This window comes from Marmota marmota, unplaced genomic scaffold (genome assembly GCF_001458135.2).
Source record: "Marmota marmota marmota unplaced genomic scaffold, marMar, whole genome shotgun sequence".
NCBI classification, from domain to species: Eukaryota; Metazoa; Chordata; class Mammalia; order Rodentia; family Sciuridae; genus Marmota; species Marmota marmota.
The window spans coordinates 16,193,170-16,199,054 of NW_026000068.1; the positions used below are offsets into that span (position 1 = coordinate 16,193,170).

The 5,885-nt window shown below is 42.8% G+C and overlaps 1 protein-coding gene across 1 annotated transcript in view; it reads right to left on the reverse strand.

Moving 5' to 3' along the window:
* The window catches only part of Gng12 (G protein subunit gamma 12), a 121,083-nt gene extending 120,748 nt beyond the window's left edge, over positions 1–335 (reverse strand). Inside the window, exon 1 of the mRNA XM_048814038.1 lies at positions 288–335. The gene's annotated coding sequence lies outside the window, so the exon portion shown is untranslated. The remainder of the gene's footprint in view (positions 1–287) is intronic.
* Positions 336–5,885: the final 5,550 nt, after the last annotated feature.

Here is a 5,885-nt window from a genome sequence, read left to right on the forward strand (position 1 = left end):
CGGGGCTCCCTCGGAGACCGGCCAGCGACCTCTGCCTCCTGCCCGCTCCTCTGGGCGCCGGCTCCGCCTCGCTCGGGGTGGGCGGGGCGGACGGCCCGACGGGCGGGGCGGCTGCTAGGACTCCTTCCCCCCGCTCCCGCCCTCCCTCCGCCCGGACGCCCGCGCGGTGCAGCGCTTCGGCCGCCCTGCGCGCGTCGGGTCCCGGCCGCGGCGGGGAGACGTCGCGAGTGGGCGAAGCTCGTTAGTGGCTGGGCGCCCTTGGCCAGCCCCACTCCCCCGAATTTTACCCGAAGACCTGGACTTAGATTCCGGGGCCTCCACTTCGCCACCGGCGAACGCTGGCCTCTCTGACTCCTTGCAAGTTTCCTCCTCGTGTGAACGCCTCGCCAGCCCTTATGGCAGCGGGTGCCCTGGGCTGCGAAGACAAGCGCTGCCAAACCCCTACACAAAAGTTAGGCTCTGGTCCAAAAATGTCTGAGGAAAACAGCCTCGGTAACATTTAAAGGGCCCTGGGGCCACGGAGAGATTTTGTTTCCCAGAAGCAGAGGTATGACCAGATTGTTAAATTTGAAGTACATCCGCCCATCATGAGGTTTTCCCCCTCCACCTCCCCGCAACCGCACGAAATTTGTGTTTCCGAATTCCCAGAACTTGGCAGCGTTCTGCATAATGAATTAATTGGATTTGGTTGGCCTTTTCTGGATGGATTCGGGGTTGGGTAGATTGAAGAGCCACTTTCGCTTCCAGAGGCTTCATACTCATTCATACCGCCTTTTCAAAAATAGGATTGAGCACCTGCTTCATTCCAAGTATGGTGCTGAAGGTGATGCGGAGCTAACAATCTGACAGGAGGCTTGCTCTCAAAAAGCTTCAAGCCCCCAAGCAAGTGGAGCACTCCTGTAATTCTAGCAGCTCAGGAGGCTGAGGCAGGAGGATCACACCTTAGACCCAGCCTCAAAATAAAAGGACTGGAGATGTAGCTCAGTGGTAGAGTGCTCCTGGATTGAATTCTCAGTATTTACAAATAAAATAAAGCTTCTGAATCTAGACAGAATAAAGAAGGTGAATGTACAGAAATTTACTATTTTACTACTCAGTAGATTGCTTGAGTAGTATCTTCCTTCTTGTTGGACGGGGTGGATAAAAGAGAAAGTGAGGCCTAAGTAAGTCAGAACCAGTGTGGGCAGAGTCCATGCTTGGAGTCGAAAAGCATGAAAAGCATTCGTGAAGGCTGTAAGTGTTGAGTTTCACCAGCTGAAGAGAAGTGGGCCCCAGGGAAGCTGGGCTTCAAGAACTGCTCTAATGACATTATCTTCACTCCTGCTTTCCCTTTGACCCCTACTCAAGTATCAGTTTTTGTGAAATCATTTGGATAGGGTGCAGAAGGAACAACCATACATTTCCTCTCCCTGCTATAGTTGGTGCCTTTTTCCAGGAGTATGGTCTTAGCAACCTGTGAATGACTTGGTTGTTGGGGTGGGAGTCATAGCTTGCCAGAGAAGCCCTTTATTCCCTGCTCTGTACAACATTAGGAAACACTTGACCGATTCAGATACTGATAATTTGAAGGATTCACCCTAAACAGAATAGCCTGACAACAGAATTGACTCCAATGGCCCTACCACAAATTTCCTTTTCTAGTACACTATAGTTTATTAAGTGCTTTCGTGTACTTAATTTTATTCATCTTTCATTAGTCTCTTAAAAAATCCAGAATTGAGGTGTAAGAGCTAAGTGGCTTATTTTTTTTTATTTTTTTTTTAGTTTTCGGCGGACACATCATCTTTGTTTGTATGTGGTGCTGAGGATCGAACCCGGGCCGCACGCATGCCAGGCGAGCGCGCTACCGCTTGAGCCACATCTCCAGCCCCTAAGTGGCATATTGAAGGTTTTCTAGTTCAGTGCTATTCAAAGTATGGTCACAGACTAGCAATGGTCTATAAACTGTCATGCAAAGGGAACAGATATTGAAAGCGAGCCGGTAGAAACATCTATAGCAGTTATGCCTGATGAATCGTGTAATCATTAAAAAACATATGGGCTTTTATTTTTGTATGTTGGTTTATTTCATAAGTATCATCCTTCAACAACTTGAAAATAAAATGCATTTGACCCTCCCTATCTATGGGTTCTGCATCTGCAGATTAAAACTATTTGAGAAAAAAAAACTGAGTTAGTACTGAACAAGTACAGCCTTTTTTCTTGTCATTACTCCCTTTACAATGTAGTATAACAACTATTAATGTAGCATTTACATTGTTTTAGGTATTATGAGTAATCTAGAGATGATTAAAGTATACAGAAGTATGTGCATAGGGTATATGCAAATACTACGTCATTTTATTTGAGACTTCGTTGTCCTCAGATTTTGGTATCCATAGGATGTGGTGGTGAGAAGATGGTCCTAGAACCATTCCCAAGTGGGTATTGAGGAACAATTGCACTACAGATAGTTGGAAAATCCCTGATCGAATTAGTTGAAAGGCAAGAATAGTCAGAGCTAACGTTTAACCAGTACTTCCTGCATGGCAGATATTGCTTTAAGTGATTTATATGTATTAAATTATTTAATCCCCCTAACAACCCTGGCAGGTAGGCACGGGAAAGTTAAATGAAACAGTCAGAAAGTGGCAGAGCTAGGATTTAGACCCAGGCACCTGGCTCTACATTTTGTACTTTTACCGATGGCCTTGGATCCAGTGTTCTTTCTCTGCTGATATTCCCCAAACTTCAGTGACTCACATTTCATCTTCATATCACTGGATCTCCAACTTTTTATTTACATTATTTATTGAATCACTTTTGTTACTTCTTATATTTATTACCTGTGCAGTTAGTAATTCTACCCATGATATCATGAGTTGATAATCAAGTACTCTAGTTCATGTTAAAGTACATGATTAACTCCAGCAATAGCTGCCAGTGATGGTCATATCCCCTGTGATCCTTTTCCAACTTCATACATACTGGTTCCATATGTGTTTCCTGCCTACCAGCACCTGCATCTGGTGGTCAGAGTACCACATTCAGCTGCAGGATTTGCTTTGCCCGCACACAGAACAACTGGAAATGGTTAGTAATTAATGTCCTCTATTCTCACACTTGGCCTTTAACCAATGACAGACTAGTGTGGGGGTAAAAATACTCCAACTCTTTTGCAACAAATTTGGACAATTCTCAGTTGAATCAACACTGACAACAGAAGTCCCTTGCTATGTGGTGGGGCTAAATTCCTCTTTCCTCTATGGGACTTTCATATCACATCCTTGCTTAGCTTCTTCCTCTTCCCAGTTCCAGTTCTTACTCCCATATCTATTTTTCCTGGTAATATGTCCTAATCAGGAACTGCAACATGAATGGGGAGGGTGCTAATACATAATGAAAAATCTTCACAAATTAATTAAGAATTTCAAAATGGCAACAACCATGTAGTAAACCAAGCATAGGGCTCTATATGACTCCACAGGTATGTGTGTAACTCTGGAAGTTACACATTAGTGAAGCCAACCTGTATTCTAATAAATCGTTTTCGCTTGTGTCCTCATCTCAAGGTCTGCTTCTGGGGAATCCCAAGCTAACACAGTCACTATTGAAGTAAAAATAAGCCTCGCCAGTTACCAAAAATCATCTGTGTAACATACTGGCGACCATCATTTCATACTGTAAGAGGCCCACCTTATAGGAGGATGTGTTATGCCAAGTCGTACATAGAGACTTGGTCACAGAAAGATGTATAGTAATTGAGAATGGTCTAGGTTAATGAGATGAGACGTCAGAAAAATCTGAGTTTCAGTCCCAATTCTGACAGGGATAGAAGTGTGAATCTGGGTGGTATCTTACAACTAAGTTTCCTGGAATCATGCATTTTGTGGGAAGGTTTACTGGTGCATGATTAAAAGACACACAGGTAAGAAAGTGAAGGTGACAAACTGTGTGGAACGATAAACTACCTCTAAATGTGGGAACAGCTGAGGCCTCAGTTGGGCCTACAGCCCAGTTGGGGACTAACGTACAGTCACTCTTCAGAGTTGGTTCAAATTGAGTTCTGCGACTTGGACCTTTATATTTCCATATCCTACCTTTGCCCGGAAAGGGTAAACCTTTGGCAAAGCAGTTCCCCAGGGCAGTACTCAGTGATGGACCCCTGGGAGTACTCAGAGGCCAGTATTCCCAACAACTGGGGAATAGCTGGGGCAGCCCTGAGCAGGGACCTGAGATAAGCTTCTCAGCATACACTACAGGCTGGTTATCTCCTGGATCTCATTTGGTTTCTAGTCGCTCACACAGGAATACACAGCTCAATGTTGGAGGGCCTGAACTTGGTCTTCTCTGCAGCACTGGGGCAATTATTAGTTGTACTTTCCCTTCCTGATATTGAATGCTTATTTAATTTCCTATTTTTTCCTCCAGACCTCTTTTACATTATTTCCTTCCCTTTATATGTTCTTGCTCTATATTTTCCACCCTCTCCTTCACTTGAAATAAACAAATGAATAAATCAGTTGCCTTATGAAGAAGTAGCAGTAGAATGGAGGGAAATTTGGGCTTTATGAGATGAGGTTTTGGGGATTAAATCCTGGCTTTGTCATTAGCAAACTGGTGAATTTGGGACAATCACTTGACCTTACTGCAACTGTGCTTGTCTTTAAATGAAAGGATTGCAAAAGAATGGTTTCTAAAGTCCCAATTCTATGAAAATTACATTTATAAATGAAGTGGCTTTCTTCATTACACATCCCTCACAAAGCAAGCAAGAAAATGATTTAACATCTCAGGCCAGCCAAATTTTAAAATTAATTGCAATTCATGCATGAATATAATGTGAACTTTTATTCACTATTCAATAACAACATCCTAACAAAAGTATCAGAAAGAGATCATGAGGAAATATGAAAAAAAAAAAAAAAGGCAAACCAGTCAGTCTATGGGTGACCAGATAAGTATCCACAGACTTCAGAACAATTTGTATGGGGTAGCTGCTTTGCTTCCTGGGTATTTTACTTGTCCTGTTGCATATGGCCATGCTCTGTCTGAACCTGTCCTGGAGAGCTACCTTTTTGTGAGTAGGATACCTAGGCAAGTGTGTTCACAAACTGGTTTTTCTGCTCAGTCAGAGGCTGCCATATTCCCATGAAGAAGTCAAGTCAGGAAGAAGCACCCATAGCCTTGGAAATCCCCAGGTAACCTGTTGAAACATGTATTACCACAGGCAGGAACTTTGACCAAAACTGTGGCTATGGATCAGAAGGCAATTTAACAGTGTTCCATCCTCAGATGTGTAGAAGTCATCAGAGCCCTGGGTGGGAATGGTTCAAAAAGGAGGCATTGACTCAAGGTAGTTGATTACTAACTCAGTATGAGTTTTCTGGTTCATTACCAAGCCACATCTCCTCCATATGCAGATCAGAAGTCCCCAGATACTGTTATATTAGGTCAAATACATGGGCTCAATAGTTAGCAAATTTCCCATCATTGGAAGTATTCCACCAGTGGTAAGTTAAAAAGTAGAGATGTAGAGGGTATGGGGAACCACCCTAAATCCCCATCACAGGAGGTATGGTACCTCCATCCATAGTACTTTGTGAAAAAAATATGGATCTAAATATATTCACACGAAAACATACCCTGAATGTATTTTTAAGCATAGAAAGCAGGTTATAGAACAGCATGTAAAGAATTTCCAATTCATGCTTTAAAAAATACACATAGGCACACACAAATTTCTTTATGAATATATCTGCAATGATAATTAGCAATATATTAAAAGTGACTTTCTTGGGGTGGTGAGATTTCTGGTAACCTATATTTTATAGTGCATTATTTTTTAAAACAGTGAACGTGTAGCTTTTCTATGAATCATTTTTAAATGTTTTAAATGTATCCTT